General features: G+C 41.2%; 1 long non-coding RNA gene across 3 annotated transcripts in view; it reads left to right on the forward strand.

Annotated features, from left to right (window-relative positions):
- LOC309352372 overlaps positions 1–15814 on the forward strand; it is a 58236-nt gene that overhangs the window by 22263 nt on the left and 20159 nt on the right. The window lies entirely within an intron of this gene.

Here is a 15814-nt window from a genome sequence, read left to right on the forward strand (position 1 = left end):
AGATGCTTCAGGTTACAGACTCCGCTAACCCGAAATAGTACCTCGGGTTGAGAACTTTGCTTCAGGATGAGAACAGAAATCGTGTGGCGGCGGCAGTGGGAGGCCTCATTAGCTAAAGTGGTACCTCAGGTTAAGAACAGTTTCAGGTTAAGAACGGAACTCCAGAACGAATTAAGTTCTTAACCCGAGGTACCACTGCATAAGAGACCAAGGAAGGCGTTCATGGTGAGTTCCGGCAACTCTTTTTCTAGAAAAATAGCACTGGATACAGCTGTGGAGGTTTCTGTAGCTGCAACAAGAAGGTCTCCATTACTGGATCTTCCTGCTTTGACTGCCAAGAAGGAGATCTGCAAAATCCTGTAGTTCCTGGGAAGATCTTAATTAGAGGGAAATTACCAAACAAACAAACACTGAGAAAGAGCCTTCATGGGACTTTCTGAAGCCTAGGTGAGATCAAAGTTCAGACTTCTTTTATGCAATTCTCTATCTTCAGAGACCCTGGAGAGTTGTTGCTAGCTAGTCTGACTATACAATAGCTGGATGCATAAATTCTCCATCTTCCTATGCCTGATAATCACAATTCTCTCACTTAACCAGGGAGCACAGTAGCTCTGCCATGTAAAGACCAATAATCTCCCTCTACTGTATTTCAATGTGGTAACGCTTATTGTATAAGACTCTTCAGGTTGACCTATATCTCCACCCTGTCATCTTTCTTTAATTTGCTTGATGTAATTATATCTAGGCTTTCTTCCTCTTCTTCTCTTTCTTTCTAGTTTCCCTTCAATCACATCTTGAATTAGTTCACAGCTACTCAGAATGTGTCTCATCATACTTGATTACCTCTTCAGTCTTTAGCACCACCATCACACCTTTCCAATCTTGCTTAATATTTCTTTATTGAGTTACTTCACTGCTGAGCTCCTGTCCAGCAGCACATTTCAAATAGCTCAAGTTTCCTCTCTTCCGGTTCTGGTTCAATGCCATGGGCATAGCCAGGATTTTTGTTAGGGGTGGCAGAACCTCAGATTTTATTGTTTTGAATTGATTTTGATTAATTTAGGGGGGCAGCTGCTCCTCTTGGCGGCTCCCATGTTCAATGCTATACTTATTTTTCCTGTAAAGGGGCTTTAATGAAACTGTCCAAATTTACCATGCTTAAAGTGCAATCCTCTGCATGTTTACTCAAAACTATTTCCACTTAGTTCTGTGCAGTTTACTCCCAGGTAAGTAGGTAGTCCCAGGTAAGGGACGTGGGTGGTGCTGTGGGTTAAACCACAGAGCCTAGGACTTGCTGATCAGAAGGTCGGTGGTTCGAATTCCCACAACAGGGTAAGCTCCCATTGCTCGGTCCCTGCTCCTGCCAACCTAGAAGTTCGAAAGCACGTCAAAGTGTAAGTAGATAAATAGGTACCGCTCTGGCGGGAAGGTAAACGGCGTTTCCGTGCGCTGCTCTGGTTCGCCAGAAGCGGCTTAGTCATGCTGGCAACATGACCTGGAAGCTGTACGCCGGCTCCCTCAGCCAATAAAGCGAGATGAGCACCACAACCCCGGAGTCGGTCACGACTGGACATAATGGTCAGGGGTCCCTTTACCTTTACTTTAAGTAGGTATAGAACTGATTCTATTATGCATTTATTATATTTGTTATATTTATAGCCCACCTTTCCTGCAAGGAGCTCAAGGCAGTATACATGATCCATACCTCCATCTTATCCTCATAATAACTCTGAGATATGAGGTTCAATTCCTGGCATCTTCAGGTAGGGCTGGAATGACTCCTGCCTGAAACTCTGGAGTTGTCCGTCATTCTAAACGGTAATTGGCTAAATGAACCAATGTTCTTATTTGGTATAAGGCAGCATACGTAAGTAAAGTGTACTGGCCCTTGAATGTTACTTCAACACTGGTAAATTGAACAGCATGCTAACGTAGAGGCCACAGGGCAGATCATGTACTCGATTTTGCTTTATACTCCTCACTATCTCCGCCTGCGGTAGTAGGTACTCTGATAGTACTTACTACCAGAGTACCTACTATCAGAGTTGGCACTAAGTTAGGTTGAGAGATAGTGGGTGGCCCAAAATCACCCAGTCAGCTTTGTGGCTGATTGAGCATCAGTAGCACTGCCAATCAGTTTTAGTCAGGGTGAACCCATTGAAATTAATGGACATAACTTACTCATGTTAGTTGGTTTCAATGGGCTTTCCCTGTGCAAAACTTGGTTGAACACCACCCAGTATCTCTCACACCACTGCTTTCATGAGTTTGCACTAGCACAATAAATTCTAGATCCATAATAAAAAATCTGGACCAAACGTAGTCATAGATGGTTGTATTAAGAAGCAACTACCATGAGTCTACTTGGGGTTTTATCACACTTTTTTCTTCTTTATGGGCTGAGAGATAGCTTTTGAGCCTTTTTTGAATTTGCATGAGATCAAACCTCAGACATTCCTGTACAGTAATATATTTGCATGAGTCATTGGCCTCTCAGTAAACCAGGACTCTCAGCACAGATCTGGCCTCCAAGATGGCAAGTTCAAGGAAATGCAATGCAATGCCAGGTATTCAAGGGAGCCAATTTAATGATTCTTGTGCTGGCAGATCAGTGCTCAGTTTGAGACATACTGCTCTCCAAGTGCCGTATCACAAGCCCATTACATCAGAGGATTTGTTATAATTCCATTAAGGGATGATTAAGAGATCAAAAACGAGAGAGCTTTGTAATATCACAGATAAAATAATTCACCCTAGTTTACTGACCTCACAAATAGGAACCATGTGACATATTTTCTTAATTTCTGACTGCATGTGACTGACACAGCTAGAGAGCATTTTATACTACTGACATAAGGCTAGAAGTTCTCACTTAAGTGATAAACCTCACTCTAGGCTGTACCACTTAAGATTGCGGGTGAGTACTCACAGTAAGTAATGCTGTCTTATGGGGGCAGGGAGAAGTTTAATAGGTTATTGTATTTTAATATTCTGTTGGAAGCCGCCCAGAGTGGCTGGGGAAACCCAGCCAGATGGGTGGGGTATAAATAATAAAATTACTATTATTATTATTTCACATAGCTATCCAGCATGTTGAAGAGGTTAAGCTAAAACCCTCATATATGAGAGGGTTTTCCATAGTAAAGATAACATATTTATATGGAGGACTATTTAGTTACACAATGCCAACCTACAGTTGGAATTGAGATGGCCCAGATGCACTTTATCACCTCGGTGAGAACTAGACCCTGAAATCTTGTTGTTTTTACTGGTGCAATTCTGCAGGACTGGAGTCTCACAAACTCTCTGTGAGGCTTAGAATCAAGTTACCTAAATCCACTAATTCCTGCAGGTGTAACCAAGAGCGAAGGTATTAACAGCTGTTTTGGATTGTGTTTTACTAGGGTTTTGGAAAATAGGGAATTATTTGTGCCATCATCACTGCTTTCAGCAAAGCCAAAAAATTATTTGTATTCAATCTAGCAAACATGATTCACAATGCAGGTGAATAGGATGTTATCCTATATCTTTTCCAAATCCCCTTCACTTCATGGCTGGTGTGCTAATCCACTTTCTCATATGACAGGGTACATAATAGCCTCCTTCTCTCCCCTTATCCAGTTTTTTTTAAAATCACAACTGACCACAGTAATTAGACAATATGGGAATTTCCTAAATGGTGGTCATTGCATAACTAGGTCCAGCAATCAAATCCACTTTGTATCCCTAGCAATGAATAGTTTTCATGCAGAAACTTCCAATACCTGTAAAATGTATGGGAGTTGAAACAAACAAACAAAAACACGATAAAACATATTTGACTTTGCTGGCTTTTAAAAAAGAAAGAGCTAGGACATGGGAGACCAGGGTTCAAGTCCCCACTCAGTTATGAAGCTCACTGGGTGACTTTTGTTGGTGACTTGTGGAGATAAAGCCTAATTTTACCTATTTATGCATACTGTTGCATGCCACCCCAGTCAACGAACACTGTGAGACTCCAGAGTTCCAGGCAGTTCCCCAGGGTTTGGTTTCTTGGAATGAGGGACAGCAGACTGGGATATATTTATAATATATGGTTTATTACGTATACATACAACCTGAGCCTACAATGGAGGGACTCACAAGACCCCAGAAGGTCTTGCTTCTCCCCTAGTTACGCATGGCTCTCACTCTCTGGCTTCTGCCTGCTTCCAGCCCAGCTCTCACCCCCACAGTTCTCCACTCTTGTCTTTCTCACAACCAGACAGGGGAGGGATTGGGCTGCCCAGTTGCCCTCTAACACAGAGCAGCTTCCTTTGTCAAACCATACTATGGCCCTTTCCTGGCTAACTCAACAATTGAATCCCCCAAACCAACAACAGTATTTTTACACTACCTCATCAAGTGTTTTTTCTTGAGATGCCTTCAGTTATAAAGCAACAACATGCTAAAACATCTGTTTTAAAACATAGTTTGTGGTATGCACCTCTGAAACTACCTTTGTGAAAATGCAAGGTTCTTCTGAACACTGGCTGCTGCATGTACTTTTCACCCATGGATGCAGCCAGGGAAGGCAGAAGGCATATTTGCATACTGCTATAACAACAGAGGCCTGGGTGTTCCCACCACCACCACAAGTTCACTAATTTTCAGCTGCTTTCATTGTTTTTTACCGAGCCAGCATCTAAACATGAAAGAAACCACCTATTGTTTAGCTTCGTGGTTGGCCTTCGTAAGTGGCTGAAGGTCACAGAAAGCCACAAGTAGCAGGTCTCAGGAAGCCTGCCGTACTGTCAGAGGTTGAACTCAGGACATTATGCTTGTGAGCTAGCTACACAGCGACGATAGGGATTATAGCAGAAGCTCAGGCAGAGAATGCTGCTGACACCAGACTCTGCCCTGGTCTTTCCCTATCTTGTCATAAGCCCTCAGCCTTGTCTCCAACTGACAAGAGCCTCTTCTCATCGGGCCTCTTTCAGGCTGCTAATATTTGCCGGCTGAACTCCCTCTGTAAGTTGAAAACATCCACAGGGATTTACCAGGCTGGAATGCTGTACAGAAGGAACATTCCTCTACTAATGGTTTGTGGATATGTGTAACCTCATTGCATAGCTTAGGAAGCTTGTTCCCTTCCTGAAGGGTTGGCCTCCCACAGAACCAGGGAAGGGGAGCAAGAGTGACATACGACTTCCCATTTCAATAGACCAGCCTTCACTGACCTGGTGCTTTCCAGATGTTTTGGACTGCTGGCTGGGGCTAATGGGGGGAGATTGTAGTCCAAAACAAGTGGAGGTCACCAAGCTGGTGAAGACTGCAGTACGTTTTTCCTCTGCTCTCTCCTGTGGCAGAAGTGAGAGCTGTCCAGCAGCAGTTTGTGAGGAGAGTGGAGCAGCTGCTGCTGTTAGTCAAAAATCATGGGGGAAACCCAGGATTCTATTATAGCTCTGACTGGACAACATGTGTCTGAGTGGAAAATTAAAAACCTTTTTTTAAAAAACAACAACAACAAATCAAAACAGTACGAAAAGGTCAGTTGAGAGCAAAGTTTTCATATGCAGCTTAGGATTAGGTTTGGAAAGGGACAGAAGGGTTGCTAGATTGACCTATGGCGTAACCCGTGAGTTGTTTGACATGAATGAGGGAATTTTCCCTGGAAATGCCAACCAACCTTGACTCAGCTCTAGTGTGCAATGTTAATAGTGGACTGTACCACTGGGCTGTTGTAAGTCACTCTCTCTCAGTCACAGAGCACCTCATAACCTACAATATGGGAATTCAGTAATGAAATGTAATTACATTGACAGTATTTTTTTTTAAGTGTATAGAAAATTTATTAATGCCTGTATTTTACATTGAGTTCTATGGGCAGCTCAGACTTCTACTCTGGGTGGCATTTTAAAATGGCTTCCAATATAAACCTGGAATTTATATTTCCAGACAATGAGATAGTTTACTCTGATATTTTATAGGCATTTGAAAACAACAACAATAACATACTGCTTTCTCCTTTGTGTCCCTTTGGCATTGCTCACATTTATATAGGCCTAGGCCTAGAGAGACACTCTGCCAATTTCTCCCCAAAACATGTGCTCAGCCACATTACTGTTTTTTTTACAATATGGTAATCTAGTTGAGAATCAGTTATTTTAGTAAAGGTGACAGATTTATACAATCCGAATAGAAAGCACAGCATATAGCATGCTATCATTTCTTATTTGTATATTTCAATATTTGTATATTGAGGCCAAAAGTCCCTCAGTGCCACCAGTATATACAAACATCTGTCTCATCTAAGACTTTATAGAACCTTTATTCTCAATAATTATGGAACTCATTGGTAGAAAATACTTTTATTTCTGCATCTCTTTATTATTTGTAAAGGAATCTTTGTATGAGTTAATACATTATTCCTTGGAGCTGCACTATATCTTCATACTTCTGCCCTTCTAGGCTTTGTATTTTATATTTTTGATACTTTATTTTCTTTCTTTTTGTTATGTCTGCAGTTTTAAAATGAATTTATATTTAATCATTAATCAAGAAGTACATTATACTGTGCTATGTAACTTTAAAATATTTTCCTGAATGCACAGTTGTGCACCTTTCCCTTCCTGTTTGGTGTTAAGATAAAAGCCTGCTTTTAATTTTTATTCATCAAAAGTATACTCCAGCTCAAAGAACAGGGAAGAGTACTTCAGTCCCCGATGCAAGTTTCATTTTGAATTACTTCTGAATGGATTGGAGGCATCATGGCAAAGTTTTGACTCAGTGTTCTGCTGCTAATATCTGGTTCATCTATCGTGGCCCCAGTCGGATTTATAATTTCTGCTTTCCTCTGCCACTCTTCAAAGGCTGATGCATCTCTTTACACTGGAATTGCATGAAACTTGGCTCATACAAGCCTCAGATATAAGAAACAGATGCTCTACTTAGGCTAACACAGGCCAGCCTACTGATTCAAAAGTCAAATGTGTTGCGACCTTGTAACAGAACTCACATTTCTCTTGTTGCAGTGCTGGTGATTTAGCTGTCCTGGAATTCATCTGAACTATTGTTGAGTTAATCAGAATTCCTCTAAGAGGAATTCTCTTACAGTCTCTGAATGTAAAAAAAGAAAAGAAAAAAAGCCCCTTTCAGGCTTCCTTCCAACCCACCTCAAGAGAGAAAATAAATATTGTCCATGAGGAAGGGGGAAAGTCCAATTTGCCTTTCCAGCTCTGAGTGCTACCAATTCCAAGAATTGTATCTAATTTGTAAATAATGTGAGCTCAGCAGCTTTTTTGTAGCTGGAATTATGAAGTCTCTGAACAACTCTTCTGTGTGCTGCAGCCCCTGCTCTGTTTCTATGGAAATTTCTAAAAGAAAACAGGAACTTTAGTTTCCACTATAATTAATATCTTGATCGTTGGCTATTCTTTTCTTCTTTTTTTAGCAAAATAATTTGACCTGTCAAATTTCAAACTTGTTGCTATAAAAATTATTAGACACCTTGTGTTAGGCTGCAAGTTCTGCAAGCATAATTGGGCTGAGTAGACATAATTTTTTACTCAGGTGAATGGAAGGTGTTGGATATTCAGTGGCATCTAGCCAGCTTGCCTAATATTCTGTTTCCAGCCTCCCAGTGCTCTGGAACCTCACATGGCAGTGATAAAAAACATAACAAGATCCCTGTTGGATCAAGCCGATTGCAGTTCCTATCAACTGGTATTCCCAGCAACTGGGACTGAAATGCAGTCTGCCTCCAGTGTTGGAGAGAGAACAGTGATAGCCTTCTTCTGTTCTTTGACCACAGCAACTGGGTTTACTAAGACCAGAAATCCCATTTAGATACAGTGGTTATTCGAAAGAGGAATGGCAGATGAAATTGATGGAATACGCAGAATTGGATAAGATGACAGGGAGAATTTGAAACCAGCAGGACCATAAATTCTTGAAAGAATGATACGAGTTATCTGAAAGACAATTGTAACCAACTGACTATGCTTGTAGGACTACAAGAAGTTTTGTAAGGAGAACTATATGAAATTGCAGAAAAGATTTATGAGAATAGATTTTAAGTTATGGATTATTAAAAGTAATAGATAGGATAACAAATGTAAGATTAAGAGATGAGGTTTGAAAATCATTAGATGTGGTTGAGGGAAGTCTTAGGCTAAAATACGGTAGCCAAAATGTTGTATGAGATGAGATGATATGTTCTGTTTGGAATATATATATAAAAACTAATACAAATGTATTTTTTTTTTTTTTAAAAAAGATACAGTGGTTATTGAGAGACCTGTCTTTCATGAAGTTTTCTAATCCTATTAAAAAGCCACCTCTACCCCAGCCTAGAACCTGGAATGAATAACCTACAGTTGAACCAGCTATGTCCCTTTAGCACCGTTCAAAGATCACAATGTATTCCGCAGTTGGTAACAGTCTGTTATTGTGCACCCATCTCTTAAGTGAAAAATAAGTATGGAACAGAACTTTGTAATATTTTCGTACGGTTGGGGAGTGTGAGGGTAACAAGTCCATTGGAATGTTTCCTTTGTCTCCAGAGATATAATAAGAACCTTAAGCTCATTTATCCCAGTGAAATGTAATATATCAGATAACCTTCTGCATTTGTTCCAGGGCCACTGAGTCAGAACAGATCTGGTTTATCAGCTGTGATTAAGGGAAGGCAGAAATAGTTCCATTCTGCCTGCCAATAATTTAGCTGAGATCTTAAGGCGTTCATAGCTGTGCTGAATAAGAATAACATCCACGACGCATAACAACATTTCAGTGACAGATATACAGAGACACGTAACACAAGGATACGTACAGCCTCTGTGGATTTGGTTTATATAATGAAAAGGAAGTGCCCTTAATTCTTAATATGTATGTGCTACATATTTTGACTCATCGCACCAATGCCCTATTTAGAAGTTTTTGTTTCCTGTGGATGAAGTTTTGGCAACACCGAGTCAATCTGCTAAACATATTTTCCAGCCCCCCATCTATCAATGCATGCAAACCCAGAACACAGTGTTTGCTTTTCAAACACGTATATTTTCCTTTGTGTGAGGAGGTTAGGGCTACGTGTGTAGGAGTGACCCAATTTTATCTTCACAACAGCCCTGCGAAGTAGGTGAGGCCCACCACACAGCAACTTTGCTAAACCTAAGTAGCTTCACATCTGGTCAATGGCCACAAGAGAGAATCCTATATATGCTCTGTAAAAGAAAAGTATTATATAAATTCAATAAATATATAAGCTGAGATTCCTGCATTGCAGGGGGTTGGACTAGATGATCCTTGGGATCCCTTCCAACTCTACAATTCTATGATTCCATGATCTGGGCCATGGTCACAGGTCAAGTTTCATAGGGGACTGGAGAACCGAAGCCAGGTCTTCCTGTTCAACAACCGCAAAAAGTCCATTACAGCACAGTAGTTCTTGCTTGTTACATAGACAGGAAGTACACAGCAATTACTGTCATTTGAATACAGTGGTACCTTGGGTTACAAACGCTTCGGGTTACAAACGCTTCAGAATACAGACTCCACTAACCAGGAAGGTTAAGAACTTTACCTCAGGATGAGAACAGAAATCACGCGGCGGCAGCGGGAGGTCCCATTAGCTAAAATGGTGCTTCAGGTTAGGAACAGTTTCACGTTAAGAATGGAACTCCAGAACAAATTAAGTTCTTAACCCGAGGTACCACTGTATTCATATAATTTATTTAGTTCAACAGTGTATATATGCCTTAACAGCATAGTTTCTTAAGTGGTCTACAATGCTACAATGAAGTTATGAAAGAGATAACAATAGGGATATAGGCTTGCGGCCAAATATATTCTACCCACTGAAATTAATAGACCAATGTTAGCCGGGCCTATTAATTTGCGTGTGTTAGCCCATTTTCCCTGGAAAAGACCCTGATGTTGGGAAAGATGGAGGGCACAAGGAGAAGGGGACGACAGAGGACAAGATGGTTGGACAGTGTTCTCGAAGCTACAAACATGAGTCTGACCAAACTGCGGGAGGCAGTGGAAGACAGGAGTGCCTGGCGTGCTCTGGTCCATGGGGTCACGAAGAGTCGGACACGACTAAACGGCTAAACAACAACAACAACAACAACAACAGCCCATTAATTTTCTGAGTTGGGCTAACATTGGACACAGCCCCAAATCAGTTAAAATTAACCATAGAATCAGAAAGCTTAATTTAAATGTCTGCTAACCTTTTAAAAAAAAGTCAAGCCTTTAAAGTTTAACATGGATCTTTTATCTTAGCTGGGGCAAGATTTGCACAGAACTGGGTCTGCAGTACTTCTGGTAGTTGCAAGCTGAGTCTCTTTACATTTCACCCTAGTGGAAAAGACCAACCAGAAGACCTGTGGGTCTGCTCAGTCTTTAAGGCTCTCCCTTTTTATTTATCTTTAAACCAGATAAATTGTGCTGGATGGCTCTTCAGGTAAATAAACATCCTTTGACAGTCCTCTGTAAAGTAGGATTCAAGGTACGGTAATCTTAATGTAGAGAACAAGATGTCTGAAAGGGGGGTGGGGGAGAATGCCTCTCTCTTTCTCGCTGCTTCAGAATGATTCAGGTCAATAGTCTAGTGCTGTCTCTCTGAAGGGGAAGCAGCTCTACATGGTATTGTCTAACCCTGTTACCTCGGTTTCTTCAGCAGGAAAGGCCAGAATCTGAGTCATTGGCATCTTAACATGCAAAGCTTGCACTGTCACTGAGCGACAGCCCTTCCCCACAGTGTACACAAAGTTTACTCTATCAGCTGGCCCCGTGCTATATTTAGAACAGAGAGAACTGTTGATATTTATGACTGGGCAGCAGCCACAAGGGAGGTGAAACTGCATTTTGAGCCACAGAAAGAAAGTGTTGCAGGCTGGAGAACTGCACTTCCTTATTCTGAAAGCGCAAGGAAAGATGATCTCTTGTACGACCTTCCCAAGCGACAATACGTTTAATATGTACGCTATGGCCGTGCACTTTCAAGGCCAAAGGAGATAAAACAGCAGAAGCGCAGCTTGTTTAAGCCTGGGTTTGCCCTAACCAGGGTTGACCCAGGACATTTTGCCACCTGAGGTGGAGCAGATAAATATAGATAACATAGAATAAAAATCGCCATAAATAGAAAAGCAAAATCTCAGAGTCCGTTCAGATAACCATGCACACATCAAAACTATCCAGAGTTAAAAGAATTAGAATTACCAGTATTTAAAGTCTTTTAAAAAACAAACAAACACTGGGGAAATGGAATTGTTATTGGCCTGGTGCCCAAATACAGTGGTACCTCGCGTTAAGAACTTAATTCATTCTGGAGGTCTGTTCTTAACCTGAAACTGTTCTTAACGTGAGGTACCACTTTAGCTAATGGGGCCTCCCACTGCTGCTGCTGCTGCGCTGCCGCCACATGATTTCTGTTCTCATCCTGAAGCAAAGTTCTTAACCCAAGGTACTATTTCTGGGTTAGTGGCGTCTGTAACCTGAAGTGTATGTAACCCGAGGTACCACTGTAACAGTAATGCAGGTGTCAGGCAGGCTTCCCTGGAGATGGTATACAAGAGACATGGAGGCACCATGAGAAAGGTCTTCCCTGTCACCACCTATATACTTCAGATGGCAGGACTATGCTGGAGACCATCCTTCTCAGATGGTGATATCTTTGGATGGGGGAAAAGTGGTCCAACAAATATATGGGGTACTAATTCATCTCTTCCTTTCTATGTTGTTCCTTGTATAGTGAGGCATTGCTAGAAACAGTTGTATGCTAGCAACATACATCTTTTGTTGTTGTTCAGTACTAGAGTCTTATATTTTGGTTTGCCTTCCAGCTTTCTCTGTCTCTCTTCCTGTCTACAGCTTAGCCCCTTTTCCTTAAAGGGCCTTAATTTTTTGCTGGTCATGAACCAAACTAAGGAAAAAACCTTGTTGCCATTTTATACTCTTTGCCGCTTTAAACTTTTTGCCTAAACACCAGTAGTACCTGAATAAAGTTCTCTTGACCTTATTCTCTCACAGTTCTCTGGAAGTTCAGTGCTTTAGAAAAGGTGGCTGAGGTTTATTGAGAAAAGGAGCACATTTATTGATGAAATAAAAGCTCTTGGAGTTGGGACCCCACTGTAATTCTAATTAAGGGTGAGTTTTAAAACCAATCTGCTCTCTCTCTCTTACACCTCTTTAAATAAATTGCAGACTTCGAGAAAAGTAATAACCCGCCAAAGGAAATATGCTTTCCAAAAGTGTGTCTTGCTAATTACATGAGTTTTATTGCAGGAAGTAAGGAGGAACCATTTAAGAAATTCTAGCCCGAAGTCTTGCAGTTATTCAATTACTGGCAAGGCCACATGCTACAGGCAAATTAACTGAAAAACCAAGAACAAGACTATGGTCTGCTAGGCTCTATCCCAAACAATACAGTAAGTCTTTGTCATCTAATTTGCCTTACTGTCTGAGAAGTGTTTCTTCTGGCCCATAGGCAACAGCCCCACAAACCATTTATGTTGTCATAAGATAAGCAACCTCTCAATAAGATACTCAAACGAGTCTTCTCCCCTTCAAGATCTTCCATGGAGGCGTTCCTCTGTGTCCCACGAACATATTGCCTTCAGTTGGGCTACATAAAGCCTTCTCTCTTGTCAGTTTTGGTTTGTCCCTTTCTCATTTTTTCAGTCTGAAATTAAGCTCACCACATTTTTCCTGTGGATGAAGTCCTAGTCTGACACGCTTAACTGTTTCACCACACCGAGTCTCTAACCAGGGTTATCAGGTTGCAGCTCTGGGCTCCTTTGGAGGAAGGTGTGGGATATAAATTCAGTCACTCAATAAATAACCACAACCTAAATGCTGGCTATGAGGGATGCGGGTGGCGCTGTGGGTTAAACCACGGAGCCTAGGGCTTGCCGATCAGAAGGTTGGTGGTTCAAATCCCCGTGACGGGGTGAGCTCCCGTTGCTCGGCCCCTGCTCCTGGCAACCTAGCAGTTCGAAAGCACGTCAAAGTGCAAGTAGATAAATAGGTACCGCTCCAGCGGGAAAGTAAACGGCATTTCCGTGCACTGCTCTGGTTTGCCAGAAGCGGCTTAGTCATGCTGGCCACACGACCCAGAATCTCTACGCCGGCTCCCTCGGCCAATAAAGCAAGATGAGCGCTGCAACCCCAGAGTCGGCCACGACTGGACCTAATGGTCAGGGGTCCCTTCACCTTCACCTTCAAATGCTGGCTATGTAATCTGGTCATGCCTACAAGGAATCTGCCAGGTTTTCTGAGTCTCAAAGCTAAAGGAATAATCATTTAAAAACATATTGTTTGGCATTTTGAATATAAGAAAATTATTCTTGAGCATTGTTGAACAATATCAGGCTCCACAGCCACATAAATTTTCCTAGGGAAATGCCAAAGAGTCATGTCACTAAAGCAAATGGCCCTTGACTAAGGCATCTAAACAGGATTTTTGCTTCTTCAAACTTTGCATGATAGCAGGGGAACAGATGCATGGTGTGTATTTGTACAAGAGACAGAGAGTGATTGCATACAAAAGTGCTGTAATGTTTACTACTTCGAAAATGACAAACAGTGCTAGGGAAAGATCGAGACTGGGCTGAATACAAGTGGCACAATGTAACTTTCCTCTTCGCAAACACACCATGGAGATCAGAAATAGCTCAGTGCATCTATTCCACACACACAGACACCCCACACTTCTAAGGACCCTGGACCCAAATATGAGACAGCCACTTGTCTACTCCCTTCTGCATTGTACTGTTTAATTTAATTACTATTTGTTTGTTTGTTTGTTTGTTTCATTATTTCAAGGGCATCCCCGCTCTCCCTTTAAAAAGGACAACCAACTAGCTTGTTTACCTTGATGCGCTGGGGAAAAAGAAAACCTGATATAGCAAAAGTCTTTTAGAGACTATAGTTCCAAAAGTAGCAATGCATTGGTTTGAGGCGCTGGCAGACACTAATTTATATGGGAATAATTAAAGGGGTGCACCTGGGATATTTGGGGGTGCAGATTAAACCAGTCACCATTCCTGGTAATCCTAGTGTCCGGATTAGGCTCATGTTTCCCCTGTCTAAACAGTCTTTAAAATTACAGCCTATTTACTTTTATCCTACAATTAGTGACTGTGAGAAGCAGGCAGCCCATATCTGCATATGCCCTTGAATATGCAGATTACTATCCTGGAATACAACTCAATGTTTCTGTAAAGGTGGTTCTAGAAAGCAAAGATGCGCTCATATGATATCTACTGAATATTTACATATAGATACATGGGAAGCCCACACCAACTGGCAGTTAGATAGAGGTCACCACAGTAGTGTCTCCTGTTTCTTTTCCCTCATGCAGAGAACAATTAGACTACAAAGGCTCTTTTATGCTGTTCCAGTGGGTAGGGAACCTTTCTCTGGTTTTATAAAGCTTCTTATTCCTTTTCTTTTTAGTTAATTGATTGCATAAGTTCTTAATCAATTTCTTGACCTTCTTTTGGACATCACCTTGATATAGGAAGCAACTAGTATTTGCAGACACTGAAACAAGAATATTGATTGCAAGAAACGGTTGGGTGACATCTATTCAGCTGACTTTGATATGAAAATATATTATTTGCAAACTTGTCAGATTAGATTTTTCCATAAAGATAAAATTAATTAACTGATGTTGCAAGCACAGCCATATATTTTACCCGTTATTATGGGGAGGAAGGGAAGGAAAGACCACAAAGAACTTTACACACTATCAGTAGAAATTGAACCCTACTCATGTTTACTCAGAAACAAGTCCCATTGTGCTAAAAAGAAACAACAAGTAAAAATAAGAGAAGAATGGCTGGGAAGGGGGAGGAATTTTTTTTACTGCATAATTGTTTGGGAGACTTGAAAGCTTGCTCGTTACTTTTATAAGTTTTTAGTTTGTCCTAATAAGAGATCATGCATAGCTACCTTTAATTGGCTGTTTTATGAAAATGAACAGGAGAAAATGAGGTTTTGCAGCTTCTCTGTAGACACGGATGGTAATAGGCTATACCTAAGCTATGCAGCACTTGATCCTTTTGGGGGCTAATGGAAAAGTGTACAAACCTGCAACTCCTAAGTAATGGATAAGTACTCTTACTCCCAAACAAATGTGATCAGAATTAAAGTCTCATTGATTCACTGATCATTTAATGCAAGCTACAAAGATGCTCTTGAGATCACAGGCTAAGTAATATTGCAGATAACCTGCTGTTCATTTCGGTTTCACTAGTGTTCCAACCGCAGGGTATCCTCAGCAGCCTCCTTGGCTTAAAAAACAAAAATGAAAAACAAAGCTACAAATATTAGCCTCCCAAATTTTATGTAATATTTGTTCCCTGCTGCCCCACATCTTGAATATCTAAGTGGCAGCCTCTGCTACAACCTCTCTGTTCAGAGAAAGGTCTCCCTCCTGTGGAAGTTTCTTGCCAGCAGATTTAAAGGAGGAAAATTCACTCATGATGCTCCATATGTTACTTATTCAGAAACTTATGCATTCCAGAAATGGACCACAGCTCAGTTCTTATTACCAGACATCCATCTTTTCACAGAAACAGGGAGAAGTCTTGGCTGAGCTGTGGATGTTATTTTTTTAGCTCTCGGGTCCCATATTAACTCCCATGCATGATACAGGAGATCCATAATCAGTATTCCTGTTGCTTCCCCCTCCACCAATTAATAGCCCCACACAGCTACTTGGAAGATCAGAAAAGTGGCAATAGGGAGGAGAGCTAAGCCTTTTACTCGTTTCCCTGATCTACCTACTCTCACTTTTCCCTAATTTCTATCAGTTCTGCTGGTAAAACATGGATACTCCTATTCT

This window comes from Podarcis erhardii (genome assembly GCF_964252035.2).
Source record: "Podarcis erhardii genome assembly, chromosome: 11".
NCBI classification, from domain to species: Eukaryota; Metazoa; Chordata; class Lepidosauria; order Squamata; family Lacertidae; genus Podarcis; species Podarcis erhardii.